Source organism: Hyperolius riggenbachi, chromosome 1, assembly GCF_040937935.1.
Source record: "Hyperolius riggenbachi isolate aHypRig1 chromosome 1, aHypRig1.pri, whole genome shotgun sequence".
Taxonomy (NCBI): domain Eukaryota; kingdom Metazoa; phylum Chordata; class Amphibia; order Anura; family Hyperoliidae; genus Hyperolius; species Hyperolius riggenbachi.
Genome location: NC_090646.1, coordinates 676,769,697 through 676,795,262, shown reverse-complemented (window position 1 = coordinate 676,795,262; position 25,566 = coordinate 676,769,697).

Genomic DNA, 25,566 nt, shown 5'->3' with positions numbered 1-25,566 from the left:
TTTAGCGCTGTTGACTTATATTGTATATTTCTAACTTTGGGTAGAGGAGGATTTGCCTGGTCCATATAGCTGCTGACATATCCAAAAGGCGCAGGTATCTATTTATAGATAGCTATTTCTCAAAAGGAAAACATGCTATGAATGATCTAATTGTTTTTGTACTTTTTTAAAATTTGCGTTAAGGACCACTACTTCTGACTATTATGAAAAATCCATTAAGTACAATTCTGATAAGAGACTTAGTGTGTTTATTTGATGGCTGTTGCTTAATTACATCATCATGAAAAAAATACTTACATGTTACCTACTTTGCCTGCTTCGGCCTCTTCTGCTGGGACCAGCAGCAGGTTCAGCAGGCTCATGTTGTCGGGCAAGAGCAGTGGGATCCTGTCTGGGTCTGGAAGTGAGGGGAGGAGGAGCTAAGGAAGAATGGGCCTGCTTCTGCGGGTGTGGTCTGCTATGATCAACTGAAAAAGAATGAGAATGTTTTCAAACAGAGGGAAGGAGATAAGGAAAATTAAACATTGCATTGCAGAAAAATAACTAGAGAAACACACTGATACATATTACCAAACTTTATACAATTGTTTTACGCCATCAATGTCATACATAATATGTAATAAATTTGAGTCAATGCACAGGTGATTACAAATACAAAAAAACATTTTTTTAATTCCACTTTATTTTCTCCCTTCTCCCTGGCTCTGCCAGCAATCACTGATAGTTTTAATAACAAAACTTTTCAGTTAGGTGGGAAAGCTTTTTTCCTGGCACATGAGACACCACAGTAGGTTTATAGTTCCATCCATCAGATCAAGTCATATATGACTTACAGATCCAATTTTTTAGAGCTCTGTCTTAGACAAATCGGCACCTATCTCAGCAGGGATTGTCACTTAGGCTCTAAAGCTGATGAGTTCAAAAGAAAACCAATCTCCCCACCTGGTTGCTATAAGCTCATGGTGAACTTTTTTATTTTTAAAATAATCCATAAGCGTCTATATTTGTCATATTTCCTGTGTTGCAAAGCTGCCAGGTCCTTCAATTTTGCAGAGTGTGTTGGACATAACATGGCACTAGTTCTGAGAGGTTTTCAGACCAATAGGACTTCTGGACCCTGGCGTAAGACAGGTTCAAAGTATCCCTTTAATACTGAAGTGGTCTCACCACTCCTGTTTGATATCACCGTTCTTTAAAAAAAACCTGAATGACATTCGTGTTAAATTTAGCATAACCTGAATGGTTTTGGAGACATAACACGTATATTCCACAGGGACTTCCAAAAACAGTATTTTGATTTGTATTACAAGACTTTCTATTTCATCTCTACCCTTTTTATGTCAATCCAGTCTGTTCTGACCAGTATATTTACTGTTGGTAATAAGTATTTGTTATGGGTATGTAGTTTTAGAATAAATTAATTTTAACGTTCAGTCTTGTGCCTGTTCTGGTTATCTGTTGCTATTACATTTTTTTTTACTCAATACTTAAAAAAATATATACTCCAAATGGAAGTAACACTATGTACACAATTTTGTGACAAATGAACCAAAAACCTTGTGAAAAAATTTGAGCTGTGACTTAGTCTGCCTATATAAAAACGAACAAAATATATAAAAGGAAAAAAATTAATGCATATAAAAATGCAGTATTTACTTACTTTTCTTCAGGTCATGTTTTATCTTTTTAACCGCACGTGGAGTCTTACTTTCAAAATCACTCCACGTGGTCTGTATTGTTTTTTTTAGACCACGTGCGGTTATAGCGTGCCTGCAGTTCATCTCTCAGCTTGTCCATTACATCCCTCTTCTCCTCCCTCTTCCCCTTGTCATTGCCACTTAGTAGTACTAAAAAAATTTAACGATCCACAAAAAAAGAACACTTTATCAAAGTATTAATGGGTGATACGCTAATGGTGTAATGCAGCAATAATGAGACTGTCGGCTTCAAATTTATAAAATTTTAGGTAACACTAACATTTACTGCCCAGTAATTTCTATCATACTTTATCTATCATTGTTAATCTTGGTTACCTTAAAATGATTGACTTATTTGGCACTGGTATACTGTATATACACGCACGCACGCGCGCGCACACACACACACTTTATCTTCTTTGAAGTTATAGAGATCTAAATCTGGCCCCATCGGTCAGCCACCCACAGCCTTGGAGTCCTAAATGAACTATCGTACAATTTAAATGGACCAACAGAAGCCTGCAGTCAATTAGCATCCTTTTGTGTCAACATTTTTTGTACAGCATCAGAAGATAAACTATACCAAAAGAATGACCTACAGAGCAAGTAAATAAACTAACAAAACAATGCCAACATAAAGTAACTGAGCCAACAGGGCTAATACTTGAATGTTGGAATATGGCCAGGGCCAACATCTACAGTATTTGATGAGTAAAAAAGCCAAGTTTTTACAGATGACACTTGTTTGAAGTTTCTATGTTACAAATGTGTCTTATACCTTAAATGTTTACTGTAAGGCCTTTTGGCCAGGGCTCTTTCCTTTCATCTCACAATGCAGTGTAATGGGTGTACATACCTCCCACCTCTGTGTAAAATGTTAATTTGTTCACTGTTTTAGCTTTTCTACCATCTTGTCTTGTATCAACTGTTTGTATTGTATGCTTTGTACTGTTGTACCCTGTATGCTATTGTACAGCGCCACGGAAGATGCTGGCATTATATAAATCAATTAATAATAATAATAATAATAATAATGTAAGGTCCCATTCAATTTAAAAATTATCAATTTTAATTTAATTTTGAAAAGTTGCTGTAAATACAGGAGCGAATAGCTCAATGTTTAGATTTAAGCGAATTCTCTTTTGAACTTCTTCGTGTACAGTTATCAGTGCAATTCTAAGTTTTTTTTGTTTTGTTTTATGATCATAAAAAAAATGTTTTCTTTCTTTGGGTCTTCGGAAAGTGTGGAGGATGAGGCTTGTTCGTTCTTATCTTCTGGAAGTGTCAAGATTGATGTCTCGTATTTTGTAGTATATACAGGCGCTGATCCAAACTTTATCTCATGTGTATGTTCCACCAGCTGCTCAGGATAAACCACATCCACAATCGGTTCCAAGAAAAATGCATACAAATCCACAGCGCTTGGTACTCAAATCGGCATCTGCAGTAACCCCACAGTGCTCAAAAGCATATTTCCACAGTGACCATCACCAGAAATAAATTGAGAAAGGTCACTTCTCCATCCAAGAATCACATAAACATTTATTAGAAGCTAAATCTACATCACATATACAATGACTTACTTCCAGGGTCCTTTTGACAGGGACCCTTAGTAGTTAAAAGGTTCCCTGATGACGGCGCAAGGCCGAAACCGGTAGGAACTGGAGACTGGGCAACTTATATGAGATCGTTTTTTTGGATTTTAAATGTGTACTGGGTTACACTATAAGCTTTTAACTACTAAGGGTCCCTGTCAAAAGGACCCTGGAAGTAAGTCATTGTATATGTGATGTAGATTGAGCTTCTAATAAATGTTTATGTGATTCTTGGATGGAGAAGATTGATGTCTGATCTGTATTTGGTTTTTCAGATAAACATCTTTTGGTGGACACATCTTCACTTTTTTTTTTGTCTGCACAGGGGGGGGGGGGGAGAGATATTTCTACTGAAACATCTTGTAATGCTTGAGGATGTCTCTTCTGGACTCCTGACTTTTTGAGAACTGACCAGCTGATTTTCCAGTTCCATCAATCTCCTTGTTTTTAGCCACGTCAACCAAATAATCATCACTGCTTGTTGTACATCTGTACGGTGATGGTAGATGTTAGATATAGTTTTAGGTGTGATAGACTAGTTTTTTTTTGTTTTCCTTCCTTATTTTTCAGCTTCTCACACTTCCCTATCCTATAAATATATAAAGTCAGGGTCATCAATCTATAATCTCGTAATATGACTAAGGCCCGTGGTAAATAAGGATATCCAAGGCGCCCATATTCTTTCAAATATATGAAGGGAATCATTTAAAATCACATTTATTTTCTCTGAAACCATGGTGGAGGATATGAGATGATAAAGATCAGATAGAGGTAAATGTGGTGAATTCCATTTTCTAACTGTAATAGTTTTTGCCGCCATAGATATGTTGAATGAGTCTATATTCAGACATAGAAACACCCGTAAGTTGTTTACCTAAAAGTAGAACCAATGGGCATCTGGGTAATTTGATCTGTAAGATTTTATTAATTTTTCTATTCTTTAGTCCAAAATTCTTAAACTTTGGGACAATACTACCATATATGTATGACATCACCTCTACCCCCACAACCCCTAAAACGGCAGGATTGGTTCTCACCATACATGGCATGTAATCTAACACTTTAAGAGAAGTTTCCATAGAAGAAGAAGAATTTTCAAAGAACACCAAACTCCGCTATCTAATGAAATTTGAAGATCATTTTCCCAATCTACCATATATTTGTTTACTATTACAAGGAATACTATTTAAAACAGAATATATCACACCATCCCTCTTCTTAAAGGATTTAAGCATATATTCTCAAATTGAGTGATCAAATGTATGGATTTATCTTTAAATTTAGAAGCAAAGAATTTATAAAATGGGTCTAAATTGCTTAAAGGAATCGTCAGGCCAAAAAAAAGTTTCACTTACTTGAGGCTTCTACCAGTCCCATGTAGCCATCCTGTGCCCTCGTATTCACTCACTGCTGCTCCAGTCCCCCGCCACCAACTAGTTTCGTTTTTGCTGACCTCGGGGTCGGCGGGCCGCATTAGGAACATTTTTACGCATTTCCGCTGACGTTAGTAGTGTAACGCGTAAAAATGTACGCGTTGCAACACTAACACGTAAAACGTATGTGTTAATGTTCCTGCAAAAAAATGTACGCAATGCTGCCCGCCGACCGAGGTCGGCAAAAACGAAACTAGCTGGCGACTGGAGCAGCAGTGAGTGACTACGAGGGCACAGGATGGCTGCATGGGGCTGGTAGAAGCCCCAGGTAAGTGAAACTTTTTTTTTTTTTCCTGACGATTCCTTTAAAGGAGATATTTTTTTGGATCTAAAAATTTGATAGAGAAGGTAATTTATGTAAATGACAAATGGATTAATTTACTGAGATTAAAATTGTTCAGTCTATTCCAAGTACAGAATTTTGAATGCAAACGTTTAAGATCAGGCAAACCTGAAATTTCAACCATACTAGAATTTTTAGATTGAAAACCATATTTAAATATATATCTTTTACAAATTTTTAGAGTATGCATTGTTGAAGGTAAACACAATTTTGGTAGAGATCTACTGTAGTATAACACCATAATACACCAGGCCAGGTAAAGGGGGTAATGAGATTCCTCCAACTTTACCCATAATGGAGAAGAAATTACCTCATTCTACTAATGGAATTTGAGCAGCCAAATAATTTTAATATCAGGTACTGAGACCACCATCCTTTTTTGATAGTAACATACGTTTAGAAGAAATTCTTGGCTTTTTACCATTCCATATAAAAATGCTAAGTTCTCTTTGTAGCTTTAAGATATCATAGGATTGAATAGAAATAGGAAGTTAACGGACAAGATAAAGGATTTGATGTCATTGCATCATTTTGAAGGAATTGATTCCCATCCAAGAGATTATTGAAACTACGCCATTTTTGAAAGTCTTATTTAAAAAATTTTAAATGGTCTATATAATTTATACAAGGAATCTCTGATTCGTATATTAATGCCCAGATACTTATTAAAAGGGGAGTTAAAACAAAAATGTTTAGATAAGGCTAAGTTTGTAGATTTTGAGGTGTAGAAAATAGTGCCAGATTTTTCTAAATTTACTGTAAGACCAGATATTTTTTTAAAATATATTCAAAATAGTCAACAGATTTGGTAATGAAGTATGAGGTGAAGTAAATAAATAAAATATCATAAGCAAATAGTACACTTACAATTACAACCTTCCAAAGTAACCCCTCTAATATCTTGAGACATTTGTATACATTCGGCTAAGGGTTCCATCACAACAGCAAAAATAGCTGGTGATAATGGACACCCTTGCCTGGTACATCTTTTAATATTTTAGGATAATTTGTAGGCATCTTAAGAAATGCTGTAGGATTAGAATAAATAGCTCAAATATTAAATGTACAGGAAAACCCCAGGAAAACATATAATCCCAATCAATCGTATCAAAAGCCTTCTGCATATCTAGAAAGAGAATTTGTAATGGTATAGACTTGGAGTTAGCATAATCTATAAGATCCCAAACTTTCTTAATGTTGTCAGATGCCTACCAGGAATGAACCAACCTGATCCTTATGGATAATATTAGGTAAAAGTTCATTCAATCTAGAGGCCAAGATGGAAGTCATAATTTTTAAATCAATATTCAATAAAGATATTGGTCCGTATTTTTTAACCTGTGAATTATCCTTTCCAGGTTTTGGAATGACCACAATTTGAGCCTCAAGAAAATCAGGATGAGCTGGTTTATTTTGAAATTGATAAATTATATAATGTTTGGAGAAGAGGTACCAGAATATGAGAATTTGTTGTAATAAATGACAGTAAATCCATCCGGGCCTGGTGCTTTTGTGGGTTTTAAAGACGGATGACAATATTTCCTCCTTGGGTATGTAATGTATTGAGATTATTACTTTGTTCAGAAATTTTTGGCAAATTAAAGGTCTTAAAAAAATCATTAGATTGAAAATCATTATCAGAATGTTTATCATACAATGTATTATAAAAGTGAAAGGTCTCATAAATTTTTAAAAGATTAGACGAATGAACAATTTTCAAGGTTCATTTTATGAATGTGATTAAATGTTTGAGAATTTTGAGCTTATAACATCGGTTTATTAATATATCTATACGATTTTTGCTTTGGTCCATTTGAATTTCTTTTCAGTATTAGATAAAAGTGAGTCTATTTCTGTCTGTTTCCCTAATAGATATATGAAATGACATAGAAGGTAAAATTTTATTTGCTGTCTCTAATCTCCAGTTTTTTCTGCAAACTATCTAGAATCTTATCCCTCTGTTTTTTAATCATAGAAACTTTTTTTAATCAAACTGCAAACTACAGGTTTATGAGCTAACCATAAAATTTTTGGAGAAATAGAATCAGTTTCATTCACAGAGAAATATTCATTTATAGATTTCTCAGTCTCTTTTCGAATATCAGGATTAAGTTTTTCATTTAATCTCCAAGAGTATTTAGGTTTAAATATGAGTCAAAGATAATCTAGTTAAAAGCATATCATGGTCTGACTATGCAGTAGGAACATATCTGCTATGTTAAGAATTTGGGATCAGGCAGGCATTTGACAACAAAAGTCTATTCTCGAATACATATTGGAAATGAGAAAAAAATAAATATTCCCTGGTATTTGGATTTAATTCCCTCCAGATATCACACAATTAAAATTTTTGCAAATTCTGAGTAAGATTTAACCTTTGTCTCTTTGTGAGTTTTTCTTGTGTGTTCGAAGTATGATCCAAATTAGGATTAAGTGTAAAATTAAAATCTCCACACCATACAATATAAGATACATTTTCAAGTTTAGTCAAATTTTTCCGAAAAGTAAGGAATGGATTTTTGGGAGGATAAGAATTAACGATACAAATATGCTTATTAATATCACCCAAAAGGGTTACAAAGGTACCTTCATCATCTGAAATATGTAATATTTTGTATAGGGAAATCATTTTTGAGAAGTATTGTGATACCCCTATGTTTCTTTGAAGCACAAGAATAAAATCTATTTTTTATGAGAAGAAATTAGGATGAGAATGTTCAGAAAAATGAGTCTCCTGGATGGCAATTATACCTGGATCATATTTCAAATAGTCATGGCTTTAGAACGTTTGGAAGGTGAGTTAAAGCTTCTGACATTATGTGAAAGAATCTTACTCATTTATAAAACCATTATTATTTATTGTATTTATAAAGCGCCAACATATTACGCAGCGCTGGACATTAATTTAGGTTACAGACAATATTTAGGGGTCACATACAGCAATATGACAATCCAGGAATGCAAGAAAACCAGATCACACAGCACAGTATGAGTACAAGGTAATGCTTAGTCAGTCTTTGGATGGGAGCATGGAGATTAGGCAAGTTAGGTTCACTCAAATGCATAGCATGGGTTTACAGTAATGGAGGTGCATGATCAGGTAGGACACAAAAGGAGGACCCTGCCCAAAGGCTTACAATCTAGAGGGAGAGGTAGGAACACGAGAGGTAGGGGACCAGAGTTCAGCTGTGGGTTTAGAGCAATTGTGAGGGGTGGTAGGCCAGAGTGAAAAGGTGAGTTTTTAGGGCCTTCTTGAAGGTGTTGGAGGGGGCTGCCCTAATAGGTGAAGTTAGGGAGTTCCATAGTGTTGGATCGGCTCTTGAGGAGTCCTGGAGGCGTACATGGGACTGGGTGATGTGGGGGATGGTCAGGCGAAGTTCATTGGAGGAGCGGAGTGAACGGCTTGGTGTGTATCTCTGAGTAAGATCAGAAATGTAGGTTGGACAGGTTTTGTGAGAGCCCAATATAGTGTAGTAAGTCAAGGTAAATGGTATATGTAAGGAGTAAAATTTATACTCACAAACCAGGGTTACCTCCAGGTAACCACTGAATACACAGGTGAGGAGATTGACCTGTCCCCACTCAGGATTAAGAAGTCGCTCTCTGTAGACGTGAGGAAGAAAAGGGGTATCCCCCTCCACCAAGGGTGGATATATGATATAATATTAGACTGAACAGAGGTGCCAACAGGTTAAAAGAAAAATTTAAATGTTTAAAATTGCTTAGGAGGCAGTGGTGGACTTACCTCCCTCAAGCAGACACAAGTAACTGTGTGTTTCAACAGAAATTGAATTTATTGGTACACTCCAGGGTATTGTTTACAACGCGTTTCGCAGGTCTATACCCGCTTCATCAGGCAAAAGAAGTAGGAGTACACAGCAGAGTGTCAGAATCACACCTGGCGCCTTTGTCAAAGGCAATTTTAAACATTTTAATTTTTCTTTTAACCTGTTGGCGCCTCTGTTCAGGTTTTGTGGATGGATTTGTAGGTCAGACACAATGTGTAAAAAAAACTGGTTATGGACATTACTTACTAGGAACGTGGGCAGCCCTCACTTGTCGGAGGAATCTCCAGTCCCTTCTCTTCAAGTCTGACCACCTTTTGTGAATTTGGGTCACGGAATGTTTCCCCTGAAATTGTTCTAGATCCATAATAATTATCTGCTTTTCAGAGCGGTCCTGTACATCATAGTTCATCTGGAGCATGGTAGATGCCAAAATATTTTCCTGTTCTGAAAATCTTTCCATCTTTTCTTCAGTGAGAAGTTCTCTTCTGCTTCTCTGTGGCTGTTCCTGATGTGGGGGGACTGCTCCTGATGTGGGGGTGGGCTCAGGGAAGCCTGCTACCTGCTCCTCTACCTTTGGGTGATGGACAGGGGGGACTGCTTGGTGTTCCTCCTCCTCCTCCTGTAGCTAGGGGCCAAAATTAAAAAAAGGTGCATTGTCCGGAGACTCCCCCGACTGAACTCATGCTCCACTTTGATGGTGTCGGAGAGGTGATATTTGCGCATTAGGAACGTGGGCAGCCCTCACTTGTCGGAGGAATCTCCAGTCCCTTCTCTTCAAGTCTGACCACCTTTTGTGAATTTGGGTCACGGAATGTTTCCCCTGAAATTGTTGTTCTAAATCCATAATAATTCTCTGCTTTTCAGAGCGGTCCTGTACATCATAGTTCATCTGGAGCATGGTCAGATACACTGGCTCTTATTACAGGAGTCTGTGTTAGCAGCGAAGGGTCTCAGCCCGCTTCTTGGCTCTCTGGCTTCAAAGCAAATGGAAACCCCCATTTATATTTGATTTGCTCTTTAATTGATGCCTGTGTTAAGGGCTTCAGATCTCTTCTTCTAGCTAATGGTGCAGGCAGGCCAAGATACAGTAATGTTATATTGGTCATGGCTACACATGTTCAAAAAATGTCAGGACAGAAGGTGATTTCTAATGTTGGATTTTCATTTTGCACCATTTTATATTTTTATACTTTTTCTTATAAACTATTTAAATTGGATGGTCTGTAAGTGGTTATTGCAAAAAGGTTTCTGATTTGCTTTGGGTGAAAGATTTATTCAGCTTCTCACAGCATGTCATCTCAGTGCTGGTCTCCTTCCAGTAAACCCAACTTCTAACATGCCTCTCTAAATGTCTGGCAGACTTCCCCATTTACTGCTCTTATTTCAGCAAAAGATCTGGGTCCTCGAACTGAGTGAAGTAGCATCCTAAGGAAATAGCATTTTATGTTATTGGGATGGACTGTGTAAACTCGTCATCAGGCATCACCTGTAAACAATGTATACCTGTAAATAATATCCAGGGAAGGGCTTGACAACTTTTTCTAATTTATAAAAAACTTTCCTGGATTTGTCCATGTGTAATATCTTGGAATTTCAGGATACAGCAAAGTCCTTGTGAAAGGATCCTGCTGACAAAGTTGAAAGAATGCTGTTAAAGTGAACCTCCAAAAATCTACTCAGCAGCTCTGAAAAGGCTTGGTGGTTCTTTGTCAGTTTCACGGCATCAGAACTTTGTTTTTCTTCCCCAAGCCTCATTTTTAGCTGCACAAAAGAAAACTGTCCGGGCATTTTTCCCCTGATGCTGTGCAAAGCATGGTGAGATTTCTGATGTTTTCGTTCTGCTGTTTTGGTGCAATTTTTTTCATATAGTTACATAGTTATTTTGGTTGAAAAAAGACATACGTCCATCGAGTTCAACCAGTACAAAGTACAACACCAGCCTGCTCCCTCACATATCCCTGTTGATCCAGAGGAAGGCAAAAAAACCCTTACAAGGCATGGTCCAATTAGCCCCAAAAGGGAAAAATTCCTTCCCGACTCCAGATGGCAATCAGATAAAATCCCCGGATCAACATCATTAGGCATTACCTAGTAATTGTAGCCATGGAAGTCTTTCAACGCAAGGAAAGCATTTAAGCCCCCTTTAAATGCAGGTATAGAGTTTGCTATAACGACTTCCTGTCGCAATGCATTCCACATCCTAATCACTCTTACTGTAAAGAACCCTTTCCTAAATAAATGGCTAAAACGTTTTTTCTCCATGCGCAGATCATGTCCTCTAGTCCTTTGAGATGTTTTTATTATAAAAATCAAGTTATACAGCATACGTCATGAATAATAAATAAATTTAGTATTTTAAGTATGCACGTGCAAAAATAATTAGAATTCGCGAGAAATTTCTCTCAAAAAATCTTATATACAATATTACATCATTAGGTATTCTGCTGTATAAGTAGTCTCATCAGACTAAAGGATCTATGTACACTATTTACATCAAAAACAAACATATCATACAGAGGATAGCCTCGGGATGGGATACATCCAAAAATAACTCTTAATTCACTCTCATACAAGATATACTGATGAAGGGGTATCGGTCAACTCCTTTCGTACAACTAGGACAACCAGACAAAAAAAGAAAGCAAAACCATATAACATGAAACCACCACCATAAAACGAAAGACAACACCTACATCACACCACTCATCCAACAGACTAAAATGAATAAAAGAAAAAGAAAAACACCAAACATACACCACCAACAAAAAGGATGACGTCACCTACACTACACCACCCATATAACACAATCATACAATGGGTCTTTTACGCCCAAAGAACGAGGGTACACAAAAAAACTATAGACAACATTAAGTCAAGACAAAAAAAATAAAATTAAATAAGACCAAACCATCACCGCTACCAACAGATATATAGAAGAAGCACAAAGGGATATCTCCTTTGTGCCTGCGGCCAGACTTCAAAAAATATCACAAAAAACTAGGGTGTAAGAAAGAGAGATAGCAAGCAACACCCTGAAGAAGAATCCACTAGCTCAAGGAGGCCTGATATTCTGCCAGGCCATAATCCAAGCTCCTCTCCCCAGCTTCTTCCTCTCCAAGAACTGGATCTTCCCAACCTCACCGAGAATACCGTTCACCACCACCTGGACAGGCAAGATTTTCTGCCTAATTGCTACATCACACCGTGCCAACCATACGTGTCTCCTAACCACTAGGCTAACTATGTATAAAGTGCACAAATCAAAACCCTGGCGTAGGTAAAAAGCTCCATAAGCCCACTCAGCATAACTCAGATGCTCCAGAAATGGGATACCTAGGGCCCCTCCCACCTGTTTGTACACCTCTACATTGAAGGAGCATGTCCTCAGAAAGTGGTCCATGTCCTCCTCAACGGAACACTCCTGTCGAGGACAGACACGAAACTCCCTTCTCCGACCCCACATGTTCCCTCCAACATACAGTTTGCCCTGGAAAGTTAGCCAGGCAATGTCCCACAATTTGTTCGGAACGCGCGGTGAGTTAAGTAACCACAAACCCTCCTTCAAAATTGGGCCTGGGCAATCCTTCAAGGCCAGTGGGTCATGGAAATGAGTCCACCACTGTAGCCAGCAGGACTTTCCTGTCGACCGATTTGATGTCCTCCACTCCCAATCCCCACTGCCGCAGTTTTTTCATGCAAGGCAAAACATAGGCCGGAAGGTAGCCATGACGTGCATTCAGTTTCTTCACTGAGCCACCGCTCATCCAGTCCCTGAGGAAAGGCTCACACCAGATCTGAAAGAAGCTTACCCAAGTAGGCGGGCTCTCTGCCAGTAAACTACCAAGATTGAACTTAACATCAGAGAGAAAAAGACGATCGGGTTGACCATCCCTAAGCCACCCTCCCGCCTAGTTCTGTAAGTGATGTTTCTACGTACAGGGTTCGTTCTGTTTCCCCATAACATCAGGAAAAACAGAGCGTTGATCCTGGTGTACAGAGATGCCGGCAACATAGCTAACATACAACATTATCGGCACCAGGTAGGTTTTAATCAAGTCAACCCGTTCCCTAAGGGTCAACCTCCAACCCTTCCAACGAGCTACCTTAGTGTCGACATCTTTCAGCTTGCTTTCCCAATTTCGCAGGCCGTAATCGCCTGGGCCAAATTTGATGCCTAGGATCTTGATTTCATTTTGAGGCACGGGAAAGGAGCCAGGAAGTGCAAAGGATTCTCCTTCTTTGCCCAACCAGAAAGTTTCGCACTTATCCGGATTGATTTTCGAACCAGATGCCGACGAGTACAGAGCGATCTCTTCGGCCACCACCAACGCCTCCTCTGCCTTCGAGATCACTACTGTAACATCATCGGCATAAGCCACCACCTTCAGAGGCGAGACACCAGAGATGCCCACAGGAACCCCACCGAGCGTGCCGCCCTCTAACCTTCTCACGAAGGGGTCGATGGCAAACACGTACAGTAGCGAACTCAGCGGACAACCCTGGCGGACCCCCGAGCTCACCTCAAAAGGCTGGCCGACCCATCCGTTGATGAGCATGAAACTCTCAGCCTCTTTGTACAACGTCTGTAGCCAATTTACAAACCTCCCCTGCAGGCCGTACACACTAAGTAGCCGCCATAGGTACTTATGGTTGACTCGATCAAAGGCCTTTGACTGGTCCAACATTAGCAAGAACTTTCCCCAGCCCTCAGCCCTGCACCGTTCCAGAACTTCCCGGGCAGCTAACAGTGCTGAGAAAGTACTCCTACCTGGAACTGAGCAGTGCTGGTGGCGGGAAAGCACATCTGTTACCTGGGACAAGCGCCAGAATAAAATTTTTGCCAGGATCTTCCTGTCGACATTGAGAAGGCTGATGGGATGCCAGTTCTCAATCATCTCAGGATCACGACCCTTTGACAATAAGATCACCGCAGATTGCCTCATGGAGGGTGGTAATTGACCCTCGGCAAGGCAGTCGTTAAAGGCACCGGCCAATTGAGGGGCCAAGACAGACTTGAAAGCCTTGTAAAACTCGGCCGTCAGTCCGTCCGGACCCGGGGTCTTTTTAGGCGCGAGACATCAATGGCCCTCGCTACTTCATCTACGGTGATCTCGGTCGTCAAATCAATACCAGAAACATCAAATTCTCCCAGACCTGGTATGGAAGCCAAGAAATCATCCATCCTTGCCTGATCAAGAGGCTTCTCCCCAAGCAGCTCGGCATAAAACTCTCTAGCGATGGACAAGATCTCCGACCTGGACTTTGCCAGAGACCCCGAGTCATCCCTGAGACCGTGGACCGTCCTAAGCGCAGAACTTCGTTTGAAACTCTGGTAAGGGTCAGGCGAGTGGTATTTACCATGATCCCTCTCCAGAGTCAAAGAAGCCAACCGGTCGTACTGCAGCTGCCTGAGGCGGTCCCTCTCCAGAGTCAAAGAAGCCAACCGGTCGTACTGCAGCTGCCGGAGATCTCCCCCGGATCTTCGCCCTCAGAGACAAGAATGTTTAATCTCTCCCTCAGTTGCTGGTAAGCAAAGTTTCTATCAATACTCTTTCGAATAGCTAGACCCTTGAAGAATCTGGCAGCACGTTTTTTGACTTCCTCCCACCACTCAGACCTATTGTTGAAACAGTCCAGGATGGAGACCTGTGCCTGAAAAAACTCCTCAAAGGATTGTCTCACCTCACTTTCCAGCAGCAGGGCCGAATTCATCCTCCAGATACCCCTACCTCTGGGAGGAGCATCTAAAGCATTCAAGCACACCGATAGAATAAGGTGGTCGGAGAATTCCACCGCCAACAGCTTGGGGGCTGAAGTGATGAGATTCTCCGAAACAAAAAACCTATCTATTCTAGACCTACTACTACCACTATAAAAAGTGAAGCCCGTGAGACCTGGCGAATGTCGAATGTGTACATCCACCAGATCAGCATCTTTAACTATCCTATCTAAAAACCTACCATCATTGCTTATCCGGACCCGGGCACTCGCCCGTTCCTTGGCCCTAGTGACGGTGTTAAAATCACCACCCAGGATCACAGGACAAGCGGAAAAAAGGAATGGCCTGATCTGTGTGAAAAGGCGCTTACTCTCTCCCTTAATACTGGGGTGGGCATAGGTGTTAATAAGCCTGAGGTCCTGCCCCCTCACACAGACGTCCAAGACCAGACACCTCCCCATTTCCACCTCAATAACTCGCCGGTACGTTACCATGTCGGTCCTAAAGAGAACCGCCACACCACTACCAGGCTCTCCCGCAAGAGACCAAAAACTCTGACCGGACACCCAGTCCCTCTCAGCTAACCAGAGATCAGCCATAGAGGTGAGCCTGGTCTCCTGCAGGAAAAGGATATTAGCCTCCAGGCTGGCCAGAATTGAAAACGCCAATTTTCGAGCTCTGGGGGTTTTGATGCTAGCAACGTTGATCGTTGCCAACATTAGTGGTGGGGGAGCAGCCATTAGAGTGATTGAGGTTTCCCTTCATACTCCTTAGGACAAGGACAGAAAAAATGAAAGCAAAAGCACATCAACAGAAAAGAAAAACGAAAGCACAAAGACAATACCCCTTCAATCAGTGGCGGTACCACCAATCACCATGTCTTCTTCCTCTGAAGATAGAGGTTTGTCGGCCAACACGTCAAACCTGTTGGCAAGCTTAACGTCCTTGACGCTTCTGGACTAAGACTTCCCAGTTTTTCTGGGTAGACTTTTTCTGTAGAGGCCCAGTTTTGGGTCCCCTTTTTATCCTCCTAGTTTTTAATTTCTCCTCCAAATATGCCTTCTCCTCCGAGTTCAGGTGCTCTCTGCCCCGAGGCTGAAGATAAACACCTGTAAACGGAGGGAAGGAGACAGAACCAGAAACGACAGGAACACTGTCATCAGGCGGGGAAGGAGGGGGAGGGATGACAATATCATCAGGAGGGGGAGGAGGGGGGATGATGACTGTGTCATTGGGAGGGGGAGGGGCAGAAGGGGACGGGGGAGGGAGATCGGAGGGGGAGGGGGAACAGGCTCCTGAGGAGTGGGGGGGGAGGAGCCGGGGAAAAAGGGTAGCCAGAGGAAGAAGGCTTAGGACCTTTCTTACCTCTTGTTGACCTTGAAGGTCTTACATGTTGCGCCTTGGGAGGAGAACCTTCCCCCCCCCATGAGAGGCATCCCTGAGACGACCAGACCTCCTGAGTCCAGACTGCCCCTCAGGGGCCATGTTGGTCTTAACGGGCCGAGAAGAAACAGCGGGAAGGGCAACAGGAGGGACAACAACGGACTCAGATACAACAGGGACTGGATCAGGCTGGACAGACACACTAGGAGTTGGCAGAGGGACAAGCTGATTCCCCTCGTCCATACGGACCAACATGGCTCTCCTGAGATCCTCAGGCATAGCCGCCCAGGAGACCGGGCATTCCGTATACGGATGGCCGTACTCAAAACAAAAGTTGCACTTAATTCGGCGGCAACTACCTGAGGAATGCCCGAACTCCTGGCACCTGCTACACCTGGGATCGGGGCAGTTACTGGCGAGATGCCCCCTCTTACCGCATTTATTGCAGGTCCTGGGCTGACCGGGATAGTAGACAATAATTTTGTCACGCCCTATGAGGGCGGATCGGGGAATATGGGTGACGAGTCCCTCCTTGGTATGGAGCTTTATCGCCACCTCATATTCCCCCCATCAATTTCCCAGGTCGTCCAGGACCCGCTGCAGAGGGGCCATCACGTCAGCAAAATGCTGGACCCAGGACATCAAGTCTCTCACAGGGATGCTCTCATTTTGTACTACAATGTGAGCCCTCTTTTCTAATGACTGCTGGGATAGAGGGAGGACTGAAAAACCGTGCCAACGGTTGTTTGTCGACACTTTCAGCCTCTCCTCCAGGAAAGCTTCCATCCCGTGCAGCGAAAGAAAGCTCACATCATAGTACTGGGGGGGGCGGAGCTAGAATCGCATACAAATCGCACGGTTTTGTCCCCAGGTCTAGGAGGAACCGGACAAACTCTTTTTTGCTTGGGATAGCGGAACTATGTTCCCATTTGAGTCTGACCACGTTCCTCCTGCCGGGGACAAAAGTTTCAGACTCTAGCTCCAGAGGAGCTAGGACTCTCCTCCCAGACGTAGGAGTCTGCACTGCTTTCGAATAAGATCTGGGCTGGGCAGCGGATGCCCCCTGAGCCGGGGCCGCCATAGAAGCAAGAGCTCCCGGGTTAGAGGCAGGGCCCTGGGCGGGAAAATCAAAGCCCACCCTGGTCACGCTCTCCAACCCAGGCAACCCCGACCCAGTAGCCACCCCACCAGCCTCAACCCCAGCCAAATTACCACTGGGCGCCTCGTCAGGCACTGCAGTGACCACGGGGAGGGGCCTCATACCTAGGGGCGTTGGGACCCAAGCCAAAAATAGTCTCGCTGAATTCCATTTTACCTGTGTAGGCAAATCTCTTAATCATGTCATTTTCGACTAAGAATCTTTTACCGTTGGCCCTAAACTCGATTTGGTGTCCGCAATTCGGGTCACCTTTGCCCACTAAGTAAAGGCCCTTATAGTCCCCACCAGGTTCTACAGGATAAATCCTGGTTTCACCCGAATGGCCTTCAAGTATCACCAACCGCTGCTTTTCCAGCCTATAAATACAATCCAAGGTGTGGAACTCCGTGACTAGATTTTCCAAATCAATAGGCGGAGGTTCCACATGCTTCTTTTTACCCTTTTTTTCTTTCTTTCACCATCTGAATCTGAATTATCATCTTCAGAAAAGAAACGAAAACCATTACCAAACAAAGGCTCTATACCATGACTAATTTGATTATCCTTAATCATGACTATCTCACCATTTTCCTCCCTGTATAGGACAGAAGCCCTTTTGCCATCATCACTATCAGGGAGAGAAGACGAACCTTTCATAGCCACCTTACAGCTTGAGGTGAGGTCTGCAACAGAAGTGCCAGGAAGAGCCCCATCTGCATCTTTATCCCCTCCCCCCTGCAGACTTAACGCCGCACTGGCACCACTGACCGAGCCTCCAATGGATAACACGTGTACACCACCGACAGTACCAGTATAATGGACTTTTTCAACAACGCCCACATTTACATTTGCATTTATATTTGCATTTGTATTTTCTACCCCCATTGAGGACAACTCTGTTTCCTCCACCTTAACTACATCACACTTAGACTTTTTCTTCCCTCTACCCCCACCCACTACAACAATGCTAGGTTTCTTTAGCTTATTCTTCCCCTTTTTCCCCCTTTTAGAAGAAATTTTGGAAAGAGACTTTCTCTCACCCGACTTCTTGCCAATGATTTGCATGGCTCCGCCCACGGAAGAGTCCTGTCCCTCCACAGGAAACTGGAAGTCCTCTATAGATTTCCCAGCACTGGGGGCGGAGTCCTGGGTCCCAGGGATTACTTTCCCCTCTGCAGGCAAAACTTGCTTAACAGGGGCCAGTGAACGTAACTCCTGCTTGCTTTTAGATGCAATGTCCGCATCTTGCGTTCCACTGGCTTTAGGCTTCATTTCCTGGTGCGCTCCACCAGCCGCATGGGCCACGCCCACATGCGTGCTATTGGCTGTATTTTCCGCTTGCTGATGCGGATTTCCGGCCGCGTGAGGTACGCCTACCTCCATGCGTCACGCGTATTATCGGCCGCATCAGGCACGCCTCTTCCCATTGCGTCATGCGTAGGTTTAGCCGCTTGGGACACGCCTGCCGCCACCTCATGCGCCCGATTGGCCGCTTCGGCTCCATACACCACTTCCGGCGGGCAGACCGGAAGTTCCTCCGGCGTTTCATCCACGATGCTTGGCGTCTCGGCGCCATCTTGCCCCATAGACACAGCATTGTCGGCGCCATCTTGGACACGGACCTCCGCACTCAAACCACAGGCAGGCTCTGGGGGACTTTCCCTGAAACCCTGGGCGCACTCCTCACCCCCCAAACTGTCCCCAGACACCACCGGAGAAGCGACTAAAGCCACACCGGCAGCATCCAGGGAAGCAGGGGGGGATTCTGTGCGGGCACCCGGGGAGTCCATCACAGCCTCATCAACCCCACCACTTGGTGACACAGAGGGGGGCACAGCCATCACGGCCTTGGTGCTAGCAGCACCCACCCCACCACCCACTACCACTCCAGGGGCCCCAGTGGCAGCCATACCGCCCGGACTCCCGGCGGCAGGGGAAGCAGGGCAGGCATTACCCACACCCTCCCGGGCACCCACCACAGGGCCAGGTACTCCATCCCCCTCACCTTTTTCCAGCTTGATGTCACTCTTGACCCAGTCGGGCACCTCCACTGGCATGCTCCCATGCTCCACGACCATACAGTCGTCTTCCTCCTCACTGGAGTCAATGTCAGAATCGGGAGCCAACATGCTGCGGAAGCGCCGCCTATGCTGGATGTTTTCCGCCAAGGGCCCCCCAATCTTTTCAAGATGGTGCAGGTTGGTTCTTTGGGCCCTCAGCTCCCTCCTCAGTAGGACCAGGTCTTCATTAGTCCGTGACATCTCTCCTCTCCAGGGTGCTCCATACCTGTATTTGATGGTTTTGTATTTTTTCTTTAGATCCTGAATCAGCTCCATACGAAATTTTACCTCCCTGAACCAGGCAACAGGATCCACCTGTCCAGAGGCATCCCCCAGGTAAGTTGTAGCTGTAGGGGGGGTATGAGCCGGCCGCTCCATGTCTGGAGCGGCCGGTTAGCACAGGCAAGGCCCCAAGCCTAAGCAGGGACCTCAAGTCCAGAAAGTGCCCGAAAAGGTGTCCCAAAGTCGGCAAAAGAGAACTTCAGACAGACCTTCGGCTGGAGATCCAGGAGCCAAGTCTCAGACTTTCAGTGGCCTCACCATGCGAGAAAAGCTATCCTTTGAGAAGGCCTAGGGACAAAAAGCTCATCCGCCAAGCTATTATATTGCCCTTTGATGTATTTATACATGTTAATTAGATCCCCTCTAAGGCGTCTTTTCTCTAGACTAAATAAACCCAGTTTATCTAACCTTTCTTGGTAAGTGAGACCCTCCATCCCACATATCAATTTTGTTGCTCGTCTCTGCACCTGCTCTAAAACTGCAATATCTTTTTTGTAATGTGGTGCTCAGAACTGAATTCCATATTCCAGATGTGGCCTTACTAGAGAGTTAAACAGGGGCAATATTATGCTAGCATCTCAAGTTTTTATTTCTCTTTCAATGCATCCCAAACTTTTGTTAGCTTTAGCTGCAGCGGCTTGGCATTGAGTACGATTATTTAACTTGTTGAATAATTGTTGATTAAAAATAAAATAAATACTTGTTGATTATTTTACTCGATGAGTACTCCTAAGTCCTTCTCCAAGTTTGAAATCCCCAACTGTATCCCATTTATTTTGTATGGTGCTAGACCATTGGTACGACCAAAGTGCATGACTTTACATTTTTCAACATTGAATTTCATCTGCCATGTATGTGCCCATATAGCCATCCTATCCAGATCCTGTTGCAATATGACACTATCTTCCTGACAGTTGATGATTCTGCACAATTTTGGATTATCTGCAAAAATAGAAACATTGCTCACTACTGCATCTACTAGGTCATTAATAAATAAATTGAAGAGCACTGGACCCAGAACAGACCCCTGTGGTACCCCACTGCTAACAGTCTCCCATTTTGAGTATGATCCATTGACCACAACTATTTGTTTTCTGTCCATTAGCCAGTTCCCTATCCATGCACACAGACTATTCCCCAGTCCTTGCATCCTCAACTTTTGCACCAGACTTTTGTGGGGAACAGTGTCGAAGGCCTTTGCAAAGTCCAAGTATATCACATCTACAGCATTCCCAATATCCATATTAGCATTCACTACCTCATAAAAGCTGAGCATGTTAGTCAAACAGGACCTGTCTTTAGTAAACCCATGTTGATGCTGAGAAATAAGATTTTCTACTATGAAATCATGTATAGTATCTCTTAGTAACCCCTCAAATAGTTTGCATTTGAGATCTGAAGCCTAGCGTGCACAGCTCGGAGGTGTAATCAGGAAACATGACAGTTGGAACTGTCTCATGCTCCGTCACCTCCTTTCAACCAAAAAGATGGCTGCCCCCATAAAATCACAAACATTTTGCCTGTTCTTTTAAAACGGGGTAGGTAAGAGATTATATTACCTATCTATTTTAATTAACTTTACTAATATAACGACAGTATAATGACAGTATGTTTGTTTAAGCTGAAGTTCCCCTTTAAGGTTGTATTTGGTGACCGAATATTCTACAGCAGGATGTCTTTCATGAATAGGAAATGTTAGGATTCACTAAACTGCCTCGTAACTGATACTGCATCACTTAATTTGGACTCTCTTATGCCGAAAACTGCCATATCACTACGTTTGTTAATAAACTGGCACACATGTGATTTCACATTTACAGCACTCCACATTGATCTGTGCCTGAAACATTTTAGATAGCAATAGAACATCTATTGTCTATTTTTTGTTTTTGCCGCACATCTTGTGTTTTGCCTTGAATCCTCCATCTGCAGCTCATGTCTGTAAAGAGGATTACCATCATTTTCAGTTTCTCTCTCTTGAATCCATTGTCTTGGGTATCTTTGTACACTTTCCATCCTTCATAAAAAAAAAAGCTGGGATTGAAATCCACATGGTACATGGATCATTTTGTTACAACTGCACAAAGGTCAGGATCTTGTTCTGGGCCAGTCAACTCAGCAGATATGTCGTCAATGTGTGTTGGCTAAAATTCAGTGTGGCAGTCCTTTCTTTTGCCATTCAATTGTGTACATCCAGCATCTAAGGAAGCTATTGCAGACATCAACAAGTACATCTTTACGCGTTACTGGTGTAATGCGTAAAATTTTAGTTATTACATCAATTGGCTTCAACTGCTTCTGATTAAATATTCTGACAACCAAGTCTTGGTGTTCTCTGGTTAGTTGACCATTAGTAAGCATCTCCTTGATCCCTCTCTGTCCCCGTTGGATTGTAAGTGAAGGTGATAAGTCTGGTCCACCGTATGCCCTTACATACGTCATAGCATCGTGTGTGTATTTTGTACATGTCTAGGGCTGCCTGCAAATGTAGATAGCACCAAGGTCTTCAACATTTCCATTATTTGCCACAGCATCTCTCAAGTCAATATATCCTTCAGCTCTTAGTTTGCATTGGTATTAGTGAATGTACAAAAGACGCTCACTCTCTCAATCTTAGCATACATATCAACGATGAATTGATAAAACAATTGCCTGCAGTTTAAAATGTGGTTCTGCTCTTTTATAGGACAACTGAAGTGAGAAGTATGTGGAGGCTGCCATATTTTTCCTTTTAAACAATACCAGCTCTCTGGCGGCCCTAATGTATTTGGCTGCAGTATTGTCTGAATAACACCATAAACAAGCAAGCAGCTGATCTTGTCAGATCTGACAATTTCTGAAACAACATCCAATCAACGTCTCACGTGTTTTCGACTACACCCCCATGGCAGACAAAATATGATCGATTGTTCTAAAACATTGGCATATTTTACAGAACGATCAAGCATTATGTTCTTGGGCCCAGAGTAAACCCCTCATCTTGTTTAGACATGCTATGACTGTAGGTCAGCCTTTCTCAACCTTTCTACCCTGGAGGAACCCTGCAAATAGCTTTTTGATCTCGAGGAACCCCTGCATTAATTTTACAGGAGGAATGGTCTTTAAAAGTATGTGTGGCTGTTTATTTCACTACCCCTATTACACTGCCACTCATTATACTGTCTCCTAGGCCCCTAATTTAGTGCTTCTTGTTACAGTACCACCTATTATAGGGTGCTCCATTATACATCCCCACGATGTGGGAAAATTCCAAGGAACCCCTGCAGAGTACTCAAGGAACCCTGGTTGAGAAAGCCTGGTGTAGGTGATATGGTAACTAATAGCGAATTCAGGAGACCACAATCTACGAATTGGCTACAAAGGTTTCTCCCTAGTGGGAATCACAGAAGTGGCAATTGCCAACACTGTCATCAGTTCAAATCGGGACGCAGCATATGACTTGGGGGCACTCTTATTACAATCAAAGATTTTTTTACATTGTAGATCCAACCAAGTCATTGTATTTTATGCAGATGTGGTTCATTTTATATAGGCCAGACTACTCAAATGCTGTGTACCCATTTCCAAGAACATTTTAAGTCTGTAGAAACGGGGGTGGGAGCTGGAAGGCTCATTAGACATGTCAGAGAACATCACAATCGGGATGCGGATCCTAACTGTGCAAATGCCACGCAGAGGAGGTAATCGTGAAACGTTACTCCTACAACAGGAAGCTAGGATCATCTCTATAACAAAGGCATGTGACCCTCTGGGACTTAATGACAGGAATGAACTGCATTGTTTTCTTACAGTACTAATGATCCCGCTCGGGGTCTTGATATGACCCAGTTTGGAAAGTAATTTGCCTTTTTTTTTCCTTGCTATCTTTTTTCAAATATTATGATTGCCTAAACCTAAACTTTATTTGTAAATTTGAATAAGTGCTAACTGTAATTTTTATTTCATGTGTGCATGATTTTGTATTACTATATGCACAGCAGGGGGATGTTTTATGCACGTAAACCATTGTCCAATGACCAATCAGAGTCCTAGGGCCAATGTGCGGGGAGACCCGCAGCTCGCTATTGCCTAGAGCAGCCCTTAGGACTCACATGGTAGGATGTTGTCATGCGAGCGATGACATTTTCCTCCTGTGGCTGCGCTTCATGCTGGTACGCATATAGGGTGCATGCCCGATCTCTAGTCACATGAGCCCACGCCCCTCCCACCCTTGAACGCTTGGCTTATCAGAACCTGTGATTTACTAATGACGTCAGGGAGGGAAGCGTCTGTCGGAAGAACAGGATTACCTGATTGCTAGTGACGGCGCACGTGACCCTAAGGGAAGTGAACCCGGAAGCTTGTTTAACCAGCGTTGCGCTTCACAGGCTGTGGTGGTTGAGAGGGCGGTAAGTGGCTATGACTTTACTATATAAGTAGCTTTTAAACTGTGTTTATTGTGTATTTTGCCTCTGAAGAAGCTGGCTTAGCCAGCGAAACAGCTGTCAGGTACCCCAGACCCCCACTGCTTTTTCTCTGTACTTGTTGTCACTCAACTGGATAATAAAGGGTTTTTATGGAGGAGTGGTGCCCTGCTTTCTTCTCATTTCTTCACTACATGGACATTGCTGTGGATGAGCACTCCCCCACCCGGTATCCGGTTGATCCACCAGGCTACATCTGGTGCCAGGTACTGTTTTCTCTGCTTACACGATATGAAGTGAGAAGTATGTGGAGGCTGCCATATTTAATTCATTTTAAACAGTACCGGCTCCCTGGTGGCTCTACTAATGTATTTGGCTGCAGTATTGTCTGAATAACACCAGAAACAAGCAAGCAGCTGATCTTGTCAGATAATTTCTGAAACGCCTGATTTGTATATGCTTGTTCAGGGTCTATGGCTAAAAGTATTTGAGGCATAGGAGCAGTGGGATAGCCAGGCAACTGGTATTGCTTAAAAAAATGAATATGGCAGCCTCCATACACCTCTCGCTTCAGTTGTCCTTTAACTCCCAATCTGTATGCATAAAAAAAGGCCTGTATGCATAAAGCTCTTTTGTGGCTTGTTTCACATGTTTTTGGGTTGACTTGCCTCAGATTAAAGTGATACCCATCTTCACCACAGGGATATCAGGGGATACTGTAGATCATAAGATCGATGTGTTTCTGATATGTGCTGAAATGATTTGTCTTCTGTTAAATTACAGTATCAAGTTAATTTAAACGTATCACTTGATATAACTACAGCTACTTCATCTACCAGGGGTGCACTGAAGCGCCGCTCTTATTCACCAGCTGGTTCTGTCTGCTCTAACTACTACTTTATATTCATCCATTGGCATATGTTCCAGTGCTGTTTTAAACATTTTAAAGCGGAATATAACCCTGCATTTCAACTTTGCTCTAAAACATTATTTACAGTATATTATATGCAACCAGCATTTTTTTTTTTACTAGACCAGCATTGGAAGGGTTACACAGGGCTTTAAAGTTCCTTTAGATTTCTGCAGACGCATCCAAAGCTGAAAAGAGATACATTTTGTTTACAGAAATGTATCTAAGTGTTGAATGACTCATCTCTCTGACTGAGAAGGAGCTTGGAGGACTGCCAAAGAGTGTGTAACTGTTTATCAATAGATACATAGAATGTAACAATCTGAACTTCTGCATATCTCTCCACGGAACTTGAAACGTCTGTGTTTAACCCTTCCAATGCTGGTCTAGTAAAAAAAAATGCTTTTTGCATATAATTTGCTGTAAATAATATTTTAGAGCAAAGTTGAAATGCAGGGTTATATTCCGCTTTAATAAGATCATTGTGTTCATGCAACATGCTTTAAAGTTTAACACAATTTCACTTCTTGTTCCTGAGATGTAGGTGCACCTCTGTTCAGTTTCTATCTGACAGCAATGTAAATATTCCCTTAAATAGTTGAATTTTGATTGGCTGTTGTAGGTGGCTCTACCCACTTTCCTGAATATTAATCCCAGTCATCCATTGACCAACCAGTCTCCATAAGAAATATATAAATATAGAGAGGCTGCAGCACACAACAGGAAAGCAGTGACAGGGACTCTTGGTTACACTTTAACGCGCTTAAGCTCACCAACTGCGCCAAAGTGTCCCCAATCTTGTGAGTCTATATAGT